This window comes from Ascaphus truei, chromosome 18 (assembly GCF_040206685.1).
Source record: "Ascaphus truei isolate aAscTru1 chromosome 18, aAscTru1.hap1, whole genome shotgun sequence".
Taxonomy (NCBI): Eukaryota; Metazoa; Chordata; class Amphibia; order Anura; family Ascaphidae; genus Ascaphus; species Ascaphus truei.
Window position 1 is genome coordinate 1,349,910 of NC_134500.1, and position 19,338 is coordinate 1,369,247.

Genomic DNA, 19,338 nt, shown 5'->3' on the forward strand with positions numbered 1-19,338 from the left:
AAAAAGGACAAAGATCCCACAAACTGCCAAAGTTATCGGCCAATATCTTTAATAAATTCGGACGTTAAAATTTATTCCAAATTATTGGCCAATAGGTTGAGTATGATCCTGCCAAGGCTCATCCACCCGGATCAGGTTGGCTTTATTAGAGACAGACAGGCGGCCGACAACACTAGGAAAATAGTAGATATAATTAACTTCATTAACGCCAACGAGATCCGAGGAGTTGTTTTAAGTCTAGACGCGGAGAAGGCCTTTGACAGGATTAATTGGCCATACATGGAGTCCACGCTTGAGGCATTTGGGTTTGGAGACAAAACTATAAGGGCAATAAAAGCATTATACACGGCCCCGTCCGCCAGGGTAGTACACCAGGGCTTCCCATCTGACCTGTTTAAAATTAAAAGCGGTACCAGACAGGGCTGCCCACTATCGCCCCTGTTGTTCGCCCTATGTGTGGAACCGCTGGCAGCGCACGTACGCCACAACCTGGACATCACAGGAGTGCAAGTATGTTCCCAGGAGCATAAAATCGCTCTATTCGCAGATGACATTATATTAACGCTGACAAAACCGCTTACTTCACTACCCAATCTGTTCGGGCTACTGGATAAATTCAGCAGGATCTCCGGTTTTAAGATTAACCAATCGAAATCGGAGGCGCTGAACCTAAATATCCCAAAAGAGACAGAGAAACTAATTGAGCTTAACTTTCAATTTAAATGGCAGTCCAAAGCCATAAAATATCTGGGAATATTTCTCACTAAACATAACCGCAATCTCTACCAAGAGAACTACCCGAGACTCTTAAGAGCCCTTACAAAGGAACTCAAAGAGTGGTCTGCCTATGGGATATCCTGGATTGGTAGAATCTTCTGTGTGAAAATGAACCTCCTCCCCAGGATACTATACCTGTTCCAAACTCTTCCGATACCCGTGATAAGATCAGACATTATAGCACTGCAGAAAGCAGTTACAAAATTCATTTGGAAAAATAAAAAACCACGGGTAAAAATGTCAATCATGCAAAGGCCTAAGGAAACTGGAGGCCTGGCAGTGCCGAACTTGATGGCTTACTATATAGCGGCCCAACTGTGTCAAATAACGCAGTGGCATGGTGATCCGGAGCTGAGGCGATGGGTAGCTCTGGAGAGGGAGGTATGTGCCCCGCTGGAGCTCAAGGATATTATTTGGTATCCCAAGGTTAGGCTGAAAGAGCTAAAGAATCCACTACCCTCTGTGTTGAGTTCTCTCTCGGTCTGGGAATCGACCAAACATAGGCACTCATTGACCTCTAAAGAGTCGTTAATGGCCCCTTTATATGGTAATCCTGACTTTGCTCCAGGGCTAATCGGCAGAAACTTTACACACTGGCAAAAAGGGGGCTTAAGAAGGCTTAAGGACCTGGAGGGGCGCGACACAATCAAAACATTCGAGATTTTACAGTCAGAAACGGGCTTACCCAACACAGATTTTATTAGATACCTCCAGGTTCGGGCATTTTATACCAAACACACAAACAGACCACCGCTAACTAATTTTGAAAAGCTCTGTGATCGGGGAACCGATACACGGGGACTCATATCTGCCCTGTACGGGGTGGTGGCCAGGGCGGACACGGATGACTCACATAGACCCAGTTTCATGACTTAGTGGGAAACAGACTTGACTGGACCGTTAACAGACGATGAGTGGACGGCGATCTTCAAAGCTGCGGCCAGCAGCTCGATCTGTACGACACTGAAGGAGATCTCATATAAAGTATTGTTGAGGTGGTACCTCACCCCAGTTAGATTAGCAAAATTTATCGCGGGAGCTTCCCCCCTATGCCCCAGACAGTGTGGGGAACAGGGAGATCTGGTACATATGCTGTGGTCTTGTCCACGAATCATACCCTTCTGGACACAAATTAGAGACTGGCTTCGAAGGGTCTTCTTGGGCCTCAAAATTCGACTAGATCCGTGGGTTTTCTTACTGGGCAGGCCCACTGACGAGGTATCTAGATCAGGAAACAAACTCATAGCACATTTTGCTACGGCGATGAGGTGCGAGACCGCAGCATTATGGAATCAGAATGCAATTCCATCAATAGATAAAATTCGGAACAGAATTTGGTTCGCTTGCCAGATGGAAAAGTTGACAAGTCTAGTCAACGACACTGGCCCAAATTTTCAAAAAATCTGGTCACTGTGGCTGGCACAGACAGATATCCCAGGGATGAGCAATGCCACCGTCTGGCTGTGATAGTAATAGGTGGGCTCTCCTTCGGTGGCGGAACAGACACACTAGAGGGTGGACATACAGTTAGACATATGGGACAAAGGCAGGAGACCTTCGGTTGCACCTGGTCTCTGGGCCTAGCGGGAGGACTAATGCGTCAGTTCTGCATACGCGGAAAGAGTCGGACGTAGTGGAACGCCCGGAGGAATCTACACTTTCCCACTAGACGATACCTGGTTCCCACCCCCCCCTCCCTCTCCCCCCTCCCCCTCTAACCATCCCCTCTCACGTCATCCCCATACCATGTTCGTCTCGATGTTGTATGTCTTAAGGCTGACAAAATGATTCTAATGTGATTGTGGAATGTACTCTCTTTGTAAAAACCAATAAAAGAAAGTTATAAAAAAAACAAAAAAAACAACCAGTGTTTGGGGAGGGGAGAGGGGTTGAAAGGTACAGTTTCCAGCCAGCCAAAGTGCAGCTTGTGCTGGGTTGAAAAACCACTGCAGTCCCTGGGTGAAAAAACAAAAACGGTTTTTAAACCCCAAAAACAACCTTTAAACCTCTACAAAACACACAATCCCCCACAGTTTCACTCCAAAATAACACAAATGAAAAGAAGAATACAACCTGATTCCACAATGCCTGGGAGCTCTGTACATACACTTCTGAGGGAAGCAGCAGCAGGTGATAGTGCTGAGGTGAGGGAAATATTTATTTATTTGCATGGCACCAACATATTCCACAGCGCTGTACAATGTGTGAGGAAGGATTGTTAAGAAAAGCTGAGACAATAGGAAGGAGATACCTGCCCCAAGGAACTTACAATCTAAAAATAAGATTTAAATAAATCAAAAGTTTCATATGAATAATTTAGAAATGTAATACCCTGATATATGATTTTAAATATGTTACCTATGTTCCCCAAGTCATTGGAAAAAAAAAAAAACATTTCCAATATGGAATCCATGGAAAAATGTGGTATTTCCTACAAAATGCTGAATTCTCAACATCAAACAAAGGAAAATATATTACAATAACTTAATTTTATTATAAAATATAGTTTTGTATTTGGCTATACTGTGTAGGGTATATTATAGGATGTAAATAAAAGCCATATTATTAATCAATTGTAAAAAAAGAAAAATATATATATTTTTTATGAACTATTAATAAAAACTTGTTTAAAAAAAACATGTATTATTTGGTATGTATGTATGTATGTATGTATGTATGTATGTATGTATGTATGTATGTATGTATTGCAATTCTAGACCCCAGAATACAGACATTTTGTTAAAATACGTAGATAAATGCACCGTATGTTTAGGAATAGGGAAACTCTGTTCCAACGTGCTTACACTCCAATGTATGGTGTGTTAAATTTAATTTGCATTATAAAACCCTTCATTGCTGATACTATGTACTGTAACTGGTGCTTCTGATTCTAAAGAAAGATATCAGTAAATAATATCAGCAGCAATACTGAAATTGGAAACGGAATATATATATTTTTTAAATATTTAAAAATACTGTAATATCTCCTAACCAACCAACAGCAAAAAGTATCATTTTTTTTACTTCACCACTGGCATGTTTACAGCATTATACCGTACATTCACATTTTGTCAAATAAATATTTCTACCTTAACAAATATACTTTTTTTTTTTAAAGTCCAATCCCAAACGTTTTTTCTGATACTGTTTTTTTTAAATATATTTTTTGTTTAACAAAACTTTGGTTTTAATGTTAAAAAACAAGATAAATGTTTAAGCCAAATTCTTATATTTTAGTCACTTTTATTTAACACTGTCACAGTATAGGAAATACACAGCAGTCTTTTTGAATGTACAGTACACATCTTCCACTTCTGTATGTGATGAAAAACTCTCTATATTTTTGCCAGCCACTGAAGTAACATTTCACTCATACAGCACCAGTATAACAATGTATATTACTGTATGTGATAGACTAGAACGTGATAGACAGCCGGATAGATGGATAGACGGATAGATAGATAATCTATTCCATAAGACGGATTGGCATCATTCACAGCATCTCTCCTTGTGAAACACATTTTACTGCTTTAGATTTCCAGTCTCTTTTCATCAAGAAGCAAGAGTGGAATGTTTAAAGGAGTCCATTGTGTGCCAATATGCCAGGGCCCATTGTGTGCCATTATGCCAGGACCCATTGTGTGCCATTATGCCAGGACCCATTGTGTGCCAATATGCCAGGACCCATTGTGTGCCAATATGCCAGGACCCATTGTGTGCCAATATGCCAGGACCCATTGTGTGCCAATATGCCAGGACCCATTGTGTGCCAATATGCCAGGGCCCATTGTGTGTCAATATGCCAGGACCCATTGTGTGCCATTATGCCAGGACCCATTGTGTGCCAATATGCCAGGGCCCATTGTGTGCCAATATGCCAGGACCCATTGTGTGTCAATATGCCAGGGCCCATTGTGTGTCAATATGCCAGGGCCCATTGTGTGCCAATATGCCAGGGCCCATTGTGTGCCAATATGCCAGGGCCCATTGTGTGTCAATATGCCAGGGCCCATTGTGTGCCAATATGCCAGGGCCCATTGTGTGCCAGGATGCCAGGGCCCATTGTGTGTCAGGATGCCAGGCCCCATTGTGTGCCAGGATTCCAGGGCCCATTGTGTGCCATGATGCCAGGGCCTATTATGTGCCAGAATGCCAGGGCTCATTGTGCCAGGATCCATTGAGTGCCAATATGTCAGGGCCCTTTGTGTGCTAGGATGCCAGGGACCATTGTGTGCCAGGATGCCAGGGACCATTGTGTGTTAGGATGCCAGGGACCATTGTGTGCCAGGATGCCAGGGACCATTGTGTGCCAGCATGCCAGGGACCATTGTGTGCCAGGATGCCAGGGACCATTGTGTGCCAGGATGCCAGGGCCTATTATGTGCCAGGATGCCAGAGCCCATTGTGTGCCAGGATGCCAGGGACCATTGTGTGCCAGGATGCCAGGGCCCATTGTGTGCCATGATGCCAGGGCCTATTATGTGCCAGAATGCCAGGGCTCATTGTGCCAGGATCCATTGAGTGCCAATATGTCAGGGCCCTTTGTGTGCTAGGATGCCAGGGACCATTGTGTGCCAGGATGCCAGGGACCATTGTGTGTTAGGATGCCAGGGACCATTGTGTGCCAGGATGCCAGGGACCATTGTGTGCCAGCATGCCAGGGACCATTGTGTGCCAGGATGCCAGGGACCATTGTGTGCCAGGATGCCAGGGCCTATTATGTGCCAGGATGCCAGGGACCATTGTGTGCCAGCATGCCAGGGACCATTGTGTGCCAGGATGCCAGGGACCATTGTGTGCCAGGATGCCAGGGCCCATCGTGTTAGTTTGCAAAGCTTCCCATGTGTAAGAAGTATGTTTATCGCAGCTAAACTGCAGATGGTGATGGGGATCACAAAGTGTAGATTTAAACTCTGTTTATTCTAGATTGTGCTAATAATATGAGGAACCTAGAGTAGACCATCTACAGTATCTACATCCTGATATTTTATCTTGAGAGTTAAATATATTAGTAGATAATTCTTCTGTCACTGTGAAACCCTTACCTTAAGATTTGGAGCTGTAATAAAGACCCCAGAACGTCATTGCCAATGACAGGAATGTTACATATCCACCTCTGGGATTATATGTGGGAAGTGCTGCTAGAAATCTTTTCTTTGCAAGTCCTGGTTTTCTCATTTATAGATAACATTTCAGAGTCAGGGGACACGTGTTATGTATGTACATACAGTACGGTAGGAGAGGTGAGAGGAGACGTGTTATGTATGTACATACAGTACGGTAGGGGAGGTGAGAGGAGACGTGTTATGTATGTACATACAGTACGGTAGGGGAGGTGAGGGGAACGTGTTATGTATGTACATACAGTACGGTAGGAGAGGTGAGAGGAGACGTGTTATGTATGTACATACAGTACGGTAGGAGAGGTGAGGGGAACGTGTTATGTATGTACATACAGTACGGTAGGAGAGGTGAGGGGAACGTGTTATGTATGTACATACGGTACGGTAGGAGAGGTGAGAGGAGACGTGTTATGTATGTACATACGGTACGGTAGGAGAGGTGAGAGGAACGTGTTATGTATGTACATACAGTACGGTAGGGGAGGTGAGGGGAGACGTGTTATGTATGTACATACAGTACGGTAGGGGAGGTGAGAGGAGACGTGTTATGTATGTACATACAGTACGGTAGGGGAGGTGAGGGGAATGTGTTATGTATGTACATACAGTACGGTAGGGGAGGTGAGGAGACGTGTTATGTATGTACATACAGTACGGTAGGAGAGGTGAGGGGAGACGTGTTATGTATGTACATACAGTACGGTAGGGGAGGTGAGGGGAACGTGTTATGTATGTACATACAGTACGGTAGGGGAGGTGAGGGGAACGTGTTATGTATGTACATACAGTACGGTAGGAGAGGTGAGGGGAACGTGTTATGTATGTACATACGGTACGGTAGGAGAGGTGAGAGGAGACGTGTTATGTATGTACATACGGTACGGTAGGAGAGGTGAGAGGAACGTGTTATGTATGTACATACAGTACGGTAGGGGAGGAGAGGAGACGTGTTATGTATGTACATACAGTACGGTAGGGGAGGTGAGGGGAATGTGTTATGTATGTACATACAGTACGGTAGGGGAGGTGAGGAGACGTGTTATGTATGTACATACAGTACGGTAGGAGAGGTGAGGGGAACGAGTTATGTATGTACATACAGTACGGTAGGGGAGGTGAGGGGAACGTGTTATGTATGTACATACAGTACGGTAGGGGAGGTGAGGGGAACGTGTTATGTATGTACATACAGTACGGTAGGGGAGGTGAGGGGAACGTGTTATGTATGTACATACAGTACGGTAGGGGAGGTGAGAGGAACGTGTTATGTATGTACATACAGTACGGTAGGGGAGGGGAATGTGTTATGTATGTACATACAGTACGGTAGGGGAGGTGAGGGGAACGTGTTATGTATGTACATACAGTACGGTAGGGGAGGTGAGGGGAACGTGTTATGTATGTACATACAGTACGGTAGGGGAGGTGAGGGGAACGTGTTATGTATGTACATACAGTACGGTAGGGGAGGTGAGAGGAGACGTGTTATGTATGTACATACAGTATGGTAGGAGAGGTGAGGGGAACGTGTTATGTATGTACATACAGTACGGTAGGGGAGGTGAGGGGAACGTGTTATGTATGTACATACAGTACGGTAGGAGAGGTGAGAGGAGACGTGTTATGTATGTACATACAGTACGGTAGGGGAGGTGAGGGGAACGTGTTATGTATGTACATACAGTACGGTAGGGGAGGTGAGGGGAGACGTGTTATGTATGTACATACAGTACGGTAGGGGAGGTGGGGGGAACGTGTTATGTATGTACATACAGTACGGTAGGAGAGGTGAGGGGAACGTGTTATGTATGTACATACAGTACGGTAGGGGAGGTGGGGGGAACGTGTTATGTATGTACATACAGTACGGTAGGGGAGGTGAGGGGAACGTGTTATGTATGTACATACAGTACGGTAGGGGAGGTGAGGGGAGACGTGTTATGTATGTACATACAGTACGGTAGGGGAGGTGGGGGGAACGTGTTATGTATGTACATACAGTACGGTAGGAGAGGTGAGGGGAACGTGTTATGTATGTACATACAGTACGGTAGGGGAGGTGAGGGGAACGTGTTATGTATGTACATACAGTACGGTAGGGGAGGTGAGGGGAGACGTGTTATGTATGTACATACAGTACGGTAGGGGAGGTGAGGGGAACATGTTATGTATGTACATACAGTACGGTAGGAGAGGTGAGAGGAACGTGTTATGTATGTACATACAGTACGGTAGGAGAGGTGAGGGGAACGTGTTATGTATGTACATACAGTACGATAGGAGAGGTGAGGGGAACGTGTTATGTATGTACATACAGTACGGTAGGAGTGGTGAGGGGAACGTGTTATGTATGTACATACAGTACGGTAGGGGAGGTGAGGGGAACGTGTTATGTATGTACATACAGTACGGTAGGAGAGGTGAGAGGAGACGTGTTATGTATGTACATACAGTACGGTAGGGGAGGTGAGAGGAGACGTGTTATGTATGTACATACAGTACAGTAGGGGAGGTGAGGGGAACGTGTTATGTATGTACATACAGTACAGTAGGGGAGGTGAGGGGAACGTGTAATGTATGTACATACAGTACGGTAGGGGAGGTGAGGGGAACGTGTTATGTATGTACATACAGTACGGTAGGAGAGGTGAGAGGAGACGTGTTATGTATGTACATACAGTACGGTAGGAGAGGTGAGGGGAACGTGTTATGTATGTACATACAGTACGGTAGGAGAGGTGAGGGGAACGTGTTATGTATGTACATACGGTACGGTAGGAGAGGTGAGAGGAGACGTGTTATGTATGTACATACGGTACGGTAGGAGAGGTGAGAGGAACGTGTTATGTATGTACATACAGTACGGTAGGGGAGGTGAGAGGAGACGTGTTATGTATGTACATACAGTACGGTAGGGGAGGTGAGGGGAATGTGTTATGTATGTACATACAGTACGGTAGGGGAGGTGAGGAGACGTGTTATGTATGTACATACAGTACGGTAGGAGAGGTGAGGGGAGACGTGTTATGTATGTACATACAGTACGGTAGGGGAGGTGAGGGGAACGTGTTATGTATGTACATACAGTACGGTAGGAGAGGTGAGGGGAACGTGTTATGTATGTACATACGGTACGGTAGGAGAGGTGAGAGGAGACGTGTTATGTATGTACATACGGTACGGTAGGAGAGGTGAGAGGAACGTGTTATGTATGTACATACAGTACGGTAGGGGAGGAGAGGAGACGTGTTATGTATGTACATACAGTACGGTAGGGGAGGTGAGGGGAATGTGTTATGTATGTACATACAGTACGGTAGGGGAGGTGAGGAGACGTGTTATGTATGTACATACAGTACGGTAGGAGAGGTGAGGGGAACGAGTTATGTATGTACATACAGTACGGTAGGGGAGGTGAGGGGAACGTGTTATGTATGTACATACAGTACGGTAGGGGAGGTGAGGGGAACGTGTTATGTATGTACATACAGTACGGTAGGGGAGGTGAGGGGAACGTGTTATGTATGTACATACAGTACGGTAAGGGAGGTGAGAGGAACGTTTTATGTATGTACATACAGTACGGTAGGGGAGGGGAACGTGTTATGTATGTACATACAGTACGGTAGGGGAGGTGAGGGGAACGTGTTATGTATGTACATACAGTACGGTAGGGGAGGTGAGGGGAACGTGTTATGTATGTACATACAGTACGGTAGGGGAGGTGAGGGGAACGTGTTATGTATGTACATACAGTACGGTAGGGGAGGTGAGAGGAGACGTGTTATGTATGTACATACAGTATGGTAGGAGAGGTGAGGGGAACGTGTTATGTATGTACATACAGTACGGTAGGGGAGGTGAGGGGAACGTGTTATGTATGTACATACAGTACGGTAGGAGAGGTGAGAGGAGACGTGTTATGTATGTACATACAGTACGGTAGGGGAGGTGAGGGGAACGTGTTATGTATGTACATACAGTACGGTAGGGGAGGTGAGGGGAGACGTGTTATGTATGTACATACAGTACGGTAGGGGAGGTGGGGGGAACGTGTTATGTATGTACATACAGTACGGTAGGAGAGGTGAGGGGAACGTGTTATGTATGTACATACAGTACGGTAGGGGAGGTGGGGGGAACGTGTTATGTATGTACATACAGTACGGTAGGGGAGGTGAGGGGAACGTGTTATGTATGTACATACAGTACGGTAGGGGAGGTGAGGGGAGACGTGTTATGTATGTACATACAGTACGGTAGGGGAGGTGGGGGGAACGTGTTATGTATGTACATACAGTACGGTAGGAGAGGTGAGGGGAACGTGTTATGTATGTACATACAGTACGGTAGGGGAGGTGAGGGGAACGTGTTATGTATGTACATACAGTACGGTAGGGGAGGTGAGGGGAGACGTGTTATGTATGTACATACAGTACGGTAGGGGAGGTGAGGGGAACATGTTATGTATGTACATACAGTACGGTAGGAGAGGTGAGAGGAACGTGTTATGTATGTACATACAGTACGGTAGGAGAGGTGAGGGGAACGTGTTATGTATGTACATACAGTACGATAGGAGAGGTGAGGGGAACGTGTTATGTATGTACATACAGTACGGTAGGAGTGGTGAGGGGAACGTGTTATGTATGTACATACAGTACGGTAGGGGAGGTGAGGGGAACGTGTTATGTACTGTATGTACATACAGTACGGTAGGAGAGGTGAGAGGAGACGTGTTATGTATGTACATACAGTACGGTAGGGGAGGTGAGAGGAGACGTGTTATGTATGTACATACAGTACAGTAGGGGAGGTGAGGGGAACTTGTTATGTATGTACATACAGTACAGTAGGGGAGGTGAGGGGAACGTGTAATGTATGTACATACAGTACGGTAGGGGAGGTGAGGGGAACGTGTTATGTATGTACATACAGTACGGTAGGGGAGGTGAGGGGAACGTGTTATGTATGTACATACAGTACGGTAGGGGAGGTGAGGGGAGACGTGTTATGTATGTACATACAGTACGGTAGGAGAGGTGAGAGGAGACGTGTTATGTATGTACATACAGTACGGTAGGAGAGGTGAGGGGAACGTGTTATGTATGTACATACAGTATGGTAGGAGAGGTGAGAGGAGACGTGTTATGTATGTACTTACAGTACGGTAGGAGAGGTGAGAGGAGACGTGTTATGTATGTACATACAGTACGGTAGGGGAGGTGAGAGGAACGTGTTATGTATGTACTTACAGTACGGTAGGAGAGGTGAGGGGAACGTGTTATGTATGTACATACAGTACGGTAGGAGAGGTGAGGGGAACGTGTTATGTATGTACATACAGTACGGTAGGGGAGGTGAGGGGAACGTGTTATGTATGTACATACAGTACGGTAGGAGAGGTGAGAGGAACGTGTTATGTATGTACATACAGTATGGTAGGAGAGGTGAGAGGAGACGTGTTATGTATGTACATACAGTACGGTAGGAGAGGTGAGAGGAGACGTGTTATGTATGTACATACAGTACGGTAGGAGAGGTGAGGGGAGACGTGTTATGTATGTACATACAGTACGGTAGGGGAGGTGAGGGGAACGTGTTATGTATGTACATACAGTACGGTAGGAGAGGTGAGGGGAACGTGTTATGTATGTACATACAGTACGGTAGGAGAGGTGAGGGGAACGTGTTATGTATGTACATACAGTACGGTAGGGGAGGTGAGGGGAACGTGTTATGTATGTACATACAGTACGGTAGGAGAGGTGAGGGGAACGTGTTATGTATGTACATACAGTACGGTAGGGGAGGTGAGGGGAACGTGTTATGTATGTATATACAGTACGGTAGGAGAGGTGAGGGGAACGTGTTATGTATGTACATACAGTACGGTAGGGGAGGTGAGGAGACGTGTTATGTATGTACATACAGTACGGTAGGAGAGGTGAGAGGAGACGTGTTATGTATGTACATACAGTACAGTAGGGGAGGTGAGAGGGGACGTGTTATATATGTACATACAGTACGGTAGGGGAGGTGAGGGGAACGTGTTATGCATGTACATACAGTACGGTAGGGGAGGTGAGGGGAACGTGTTATGTATGTACATACAGTACGGTAGGGGAGGTGAGAGGAGACGTGTTATGTATGTACATACAGTACGGTAGGAGAGGTGAGAGGGAAATGGCTTGCGATCTAATAATCCATTCATGGCACATAGTTATGTAACGATTCTGCTCATGGATACCTCACGTATATATTAATGATATATGGGATTATTTGTAATAAAACACGAGCAAGATACCCACTTTTTTCAATGTAGGAAAATATTCAGCTTCGTTTGGCTCTGAAACACCATAAATAACGTTTGTATTATCCATATATATATAGATCCTAATTACTTTGTACTCTTCATTGTATCATAATTATGAACATGATGATTGTAAGACGAAGACATAGAATTGTTGTTATATTGTGCATATACTGTGCATATACTGTGCATATACTGTGCACATACTGTGCACATACTGTACATTCCAAGTATTTTTTGTGTATATGTATGTGATACTGTGTGCTCATTTGCATGTCATTTCCAAGAACCCCTTGCTGCAGTGGAAGTGCTGTATGCTGGGTGATAATGGTGAAAGGCGGGGTTGCAGACCTGCCTAAGACATGCAAATGAGCATACAGTATATTTACATTTGATATATATATATATATATATATATATATATATATATATATATATATATATATATATATATATATAAATATATATATATATATATATATATATATATACATATATATATATATATATATATATATATATACATATAGATAGATAGATAGATAGATAGATAGATAGATAGATAGATAGATAGATAGATAGATAGATAGATAGATAGATAGATAGATAGATAGATAGACGCACACATATATACACACACACACACACACACACACACACACACACACATACATACATATACTACTGTATTCGTATTTGTATTCTGTATACAACAATTACATGACTTTTTATACATATAATTGAGGTGCAGTAGAACTGTAATTGATAAACTTGCCATGTCCTTGAAATATATAAGCTGAGATCTTATTGTTATGGCACAGTGTCACTCAGACTTTCTTTTATTCTTGTGTATAAAGTACAAGAACACAATACAGGAAACATACATTGTGCCCCTTATAGAACTGAGAATGCTATAGTGACTGCTAGAAATATGGAAACGTTATTTCCGTTTTTATTGTTACATACAGTATATTGGAATATCCGAAGTTATAGAATCTATGCAGTGTTTGTGTGTTTGTGTGTTTGTGTGTTTGTTTAGTGAAGTGTATGTTACACCTCCACACAATCCAAGGGTACTTTAAAATGCATGTCACGTGTGGGTTTGGAACAGTTCTCCTGTGAGCAGTGTAAGTACCAGAACACTTTACAGAATCTCCCAAGACTGGTTCTGTGTAGTAAATACATGCAGAATAAAACCCGGAGCTCTGCACATTCACTAAATATAATAATAATAATTATTATTATTATTATTATTATATAATAAAGCAAATATAACCAACAGCCGTGGCGTTAATAGCAATATTCTGAAGGTTAAGTAGCTACAAAGAAATATATATACACCTAATTATATATAAATATATATTTATATTTCTTTGTAGCTACCTATTAATACACACACTATTAATATTAATAGTACAGTACTACTATCAATACACACACACGTTGTATTGTACTGAAACATGTATGTGTGTACTGTATATATATATATATATATATATATATATATATATATATATATATATATATATATATATATATATATATACACACATACATGTTTCAGTACAATAAAAAGTGTGTGTGTATTAATAATATGTTCAAAGCTGTCTAACTATAGAAAATATTGACGGTAGAGGTCATTAATTACACAATAAAATCGTTGCAAATATTGTCTAATATGTTTCTTGTCACAGGACTAAATATTATATTTTCCACTTTAAATGATAAAGCAAACAAACGAGTATCACCCCAATTTCTATCTTCATTTTTGTCACTCAATAAACGCACTAGAATCTAAAACAAACCTTATGCATACCCCAGACAGAATGTGTTACATTAATATACATATATATGTATATATATATACGTATGTATGTATGTATGTATGTATGTATGTATGTATGTATGTATGTATGTATGTATATATATATATATATATATATATAGTCCTTCTCTGGATTTGAATATATTGGATATACCTATTGTCAGTAATGTTACTGTTTCATACATTTTACCCTTCTTGAAGTTAGCACAGAGATATGGGACTATAAATACATATACAACGATCCAAGTGTATACTAATGATCATGTATGTGGTATTCATGTATTTAATAACCGAGCCTTAGTTTGTACTTTTCAATGCTCCCTTCTTGATAGTCATGTTTTCCTAACACAAGCATAGAGTAATTTAGGGGTCACATCACCTGCACTATTCCTTTTACCTATACATACATTTATTGTGTAAATTTAAATGTGTATATATAAATGAATATGGTTCATGATGATGTATAGTTATGATGCTGTAACAAATCTAACAATCATTTCTGAAAGCTTTGATTGTATGTTGTATTTATTCAGCATTTAGCTTGACAAAGTACAAAATATACAAACATGATAAGATTGCAATTTTGATAAAACAGTATTTTTGTAGTGCAAAAAAATACATAAAAATGTATTTGCATGGAGCGTGTTGTATGCGCAATTGCTCAATTCCATTTTACAGTATATCATTTAAACATAATAATTTTTTAATTTGCAATATACATGTGCAAATTTTGCTTCCATTAGTAATGCATCTTAGACAAATGCAGAAACATTGGGAAAAGCAGAAATATTTCCGTTACATATGAAAAGAAATACTTGGTTAGATATAAAGAGATATATTATATTTACGATATGTTCCTGGTTGTTTCCGGACTGGCCACTAGAGGTCACTGCTGTCCACCTCGCTCTTTTCTATTATCACCAATGTATTGTATTTGCATTGTATTGTACAGTACTATATATATATATTTATATATTTATATATATATATATACATATATAATCACTAAGAACTGCTGCACAATTTATGAGAATATCTAATATGGTGGTTTGTTTAATCCTAGTGCTAGTGAGTTGTTTATTGCTATAAAACAGCAAGGAGTAATATCACAATTCTCTAATTATATAGGCCCAGTAAGTGTGTTTCCCAGTAAGTGTGCTTCCCAGTAAGTGTGTTTCATGTGTATTATGTTCCTACACATTGAGCTTATTTTTTTATTATTTTAAGCAAATGTGACTTTTTTTTGCAACATTTTCCCTAACCCGTTTAGATTTTCGCTTTAAATAACATTTGGCCAAATGTAATCCAATGCAACGTTTGTTCTGTGTGTAAACCCCATTTTACTTCATTTTAACTCCAAGTTATTTTTTAATCTTTAAGGAAAATAAATCACAAAGGTAAAATGATTTTTGCTGCATCTCAGCTACAAGCTTTGTATGTTTCTGCTTTTACCGATCCTATCAGTAAATGAAATAATGCTTCTTCTTTGACATTTTAGGCAAAAAGTGTTTCCATATTTGTTGTTTTCAAATAACAAGAGTTGTTTATAATATAATATTCACTAAATGGTTATTTTAGAATTCAGTTCATAATGTTGTTATTATAGATGCCATGAGCAATGTGAATAATATTTGCATTGGCAGTGATCTTAAAATGAATAACAATAATAATAATGAATATTATTGTATTGTATAATTTAGAAATGCTCTTCAAGCTCAAAAATGAAATGAATACTTTAAAATTCAAAAATAATAATAAAAAAATACACAATGTGATACACTTTGTCCAGTTCAGATGAGTGAGTTACTGATCTGACACATGTCACTGCAAACCGTTTTAAAATAAAGTTAAATATAGTCTTTTAGAAACCGCGTTTAAGGTGTAGGAAACACGCGTGTTATCGTTAGGGGGCTGCAACAAACCGATAATAGGGACACGGGCGCTTTGTGTAACCCCCTCCTGCCATTTGGAAGAAAAAGGGGAATCTTATGATTATCTCAACACTTAATAGTGAAATAACAAAGAGCAAGTTCAGGGGTCAAGGACCCCTCTATTATCCCACCTTTTATATCTCTGCCCTTTGCACTCCACGGATCATAAGGGTCCTGGCCTTCGCCTTACTGGGGGTCTTGTGGATTCCTATACTTTTAATAAGGATGTCAGGACTATGTCCCATGTCAGGACTATGTCCCATGTCAGGACTATGTCCCTATCTATGTGAATGTGCCGCGAAGGCGGCATTCAAATGTGATCATCTATAGACAAATGTGAACAACACAGTTAAATAAAACAGAAAGATATGAATTAACTTACATCTAAATACACGACAGAAAAACAGAAATCTTTCATTAAAAACATCCCAATAATCGTTTGTATGTTTGGAATTTTCCCAAAATACCAGCAATCATTTAAAAATCAACTATTTTTCAAAGAGTTATTTCAAAGTATGCTTTGAACAGATAATACAATGTATTGTACTACAACGAATCGTGTTAGATTATCTCAGTTAAACAAATAAAAACATTGTAGCTATGTAATATATCAAATAAAAGTGGGAGTGAGTTCCTATATAGACCCCAAAAGTTGTGTAATGAGAACACAAGCACTGTATACCTGGGTATATAAATAATAATAGGTGTTAAATATATTACAAAAATGAACAACACGTTTGTGGGTAAGAAAATTAACTACACAAAACAACATTAAAAAAACATAGATGTAAATGAATAACTTATATAATAAAAACAGTTAGTGTAAAGGCTGAAAGTAATAGTTATACATAATTAGGTTTTACACATATGACTGCGGGGAAATGTATTAACAGAAATAGAACTGTCATTGTTAAGAGTGTAAGTTAAATGAATATGTTATTTTTATCCGGTATATATCCTATTTCTAACGTAAAATACCGAGAACAACAAACACTGAATCACTGTGAGATATAATGGATAAAGTTGTAAAACAACAAGAAAATCACCGACCACATAAAATAAGCCAATAACAGAATAACAATAGAAACTCTGCTAGTAATGGGGAGAGATCTGTTCTTATGGCTTTTGGGACTTTGGTGTAATGTTGCACTTACACAAATATCACAAACTACTTCCAAGTAACACACCAAGAGAAAATAAAACCCGAGAGTTGCAGTTTAGCTACAAGTCACTTCTTTTGTTCCACAAAATAAATTCTTCCTTGGGTTCATCATCTGGTTTAAAGAAAATATTGTTATTTCAAATCCACATTCTTGCAGAATAATTCGCATTGTGTCGACTTAAATCTATGTGTATCTATCATGTTCGACTCACACAAGCGATACGGGTTAAATCCATATGACCTATAATCACATAAGTACAAAAAAATACAAAAATATAATTTAATACAACGTTAAATGGTGAAGCCATGAGGACATCAGTAAATATATCAATGCTGTCACACACACACACACACACACACACACACACACACACACACACACACACACACACACACACACACACACACACACACACACACACACACACACACACACACACACACACACACATACACACATATGTGTGTGTGTGTGTGTGGTGTGTGTGTGTGTGTGTGTGTGTGTGTGTGTGTGTGTGTGTATATACACACACACAATATACATTTGGAAGCATATCCCTTTGAAGGAGCAAATCCCAAATCTGACACAATTTACATTAAAAAAACAAGCTGAAATATCCTTCACTGGAGCCTAAATCACGGGGAGCTGCGGTATATTACAGGGTGTTCAGCCAGCTCAGCACGGGGGGGCTGCGGTATATTACAGGGGTGCAGCCAGCTCAGCCACGGGGGGCTGCGGTATATTACAGGGGTTCAGCCAGCTCAGCACGGGGAGCACGGTATATTACAGGGGTTCAGCCAGCTCAGCACGGGGGGCTGCGGGTATATTACAGGGGTTCAGCCAGCTCAGCACGGGGGGCTGCGGTATATTACAGGGGTTCAGCCAGCTCAGCACCGTGGTTTTCCGAGCGAATTCTTTGCTGTGAGGACCCTTTGCCATACGCTCCTTTTCTTACTGATTTCTCGCTGTTTGCTTCCTGAATGAAGGTGTCAGCTTTAATAATTACAGAGGCTAAAATGGTATGAACCCCTCTCCCCCTGAAATATACATAGAACCCCTCGGTTCTGGGAGTGTTCTGCTTTCTGGACTTCCTTGTTCCCCTCCTGTACTTACTGCAGGATTTGGGTTTCTTTTGCTCAGTAAACTGTATGTGTTCATTGTTTTAATTCCCAACTCTGTGTTTGGGCGTCACTATATGGGTGCAATAAGGGGAGAGAGTTTGCAGAGATGTTAGGAGCAGGTGATGGTGACTGGGACCTGCTTTTATAGGTGACGTATGATTCTACGTGGGCAGCTTTACCCAAATGCCACATTATAGGCTTTTCCTCCTGAAATGACATCTGCTGCAGTTTCACCCCCCTTCATTCCGAAAATCAGCCTTTTCTGGTCGGGGAGACGGCCCCAAAGCTCCAGAAAGCCAGTCCTATCCATCATAGAGAAACGGTGGAGGGGGAGGGAAGGGGAGAGTAAAGACATATTTTCTAAAGCCCACCCTTTCGGACACTGGACACTGGACACTGGATGTGGCCATCCCAGCGGTAAGCCATTTACTACCATTCTATTCATTTGCTGAGAGGCTCTTTTTTGTAAATTCGTTTTTTTCTCCCAGAAACGTGTCTATGAAGAAGACTGCCCAGTGTGACTTAATGATTAAACTGAAAAAGAAACCAGGTGAAATGGTTTAATGTAGAATATGACCTCATTAAATGTCCTATTTGTACCCTTGTAGCGGCAGTTTATTGTGGCTGAGCTGTGGAGACGTGACAATAAGATCTCCTGGGTGTTAAATTATAAAAATATAACTGCTGATTAACATGCAAAGTGTTATTTCCTGGTCAGAAATAGTTTTTTTTTGTTACCTTTGGAAGATTGAGATAACACAAAGTGTGACTAGACTTGGCACAATGGAGAACAAACAGGTGCCTTGCACAATGTAAACACCCTGTGATTCTGTTTGTATTATATTCTTCTTTGAACTGTATAGTTAGCAAATAAATCCAACTCAGCTCAGGGACTTGGTGCTGGTCTGAGACTATTCAAGCTTCGGCGGGCAATAAGCTCTCTCCCTGGGAGCACAATAGAGCCAGTGTGGCTCGAACAAAGAATTTGGAAGTAGTTAAATGCAAAACACGTCTGAATTATATACAAAAACTGGCATGGGAGAAGAAGGAAGCACTTTCCGCGGGCTGTGAGAAAATACTCAGGG

The 19,338-nt window shown here is 41.4% G+C and overlaps 1 long non-coding RNA gene across 2 annotated transcripts in view; it reads left to right on the plus strand.

Annotated features, from left to right (window-relative positions):
- Window positions 1–18,304: 18,304 nt before the first annotated feature.
- The window catches only part of LOC142468723 (uncharacterized), a 71,074-nt gene continuing 70,040 nt past the window's right edge, over window positions 18,305–19,338 (plus strand). Inside the window, exon 1 of one of the 2 annotated variants that reach the window (XR_012788858.1) lies at window positions 18,305–18,670. This is a non-coding gene — a long non-coding RNA (uncharacterized LOC142468723). The remainder of the gene's footprint in view (window positions 18,671–19,338) is intronic. The other variant, XR_012788856.1, reaches the window with a different exon arrangement.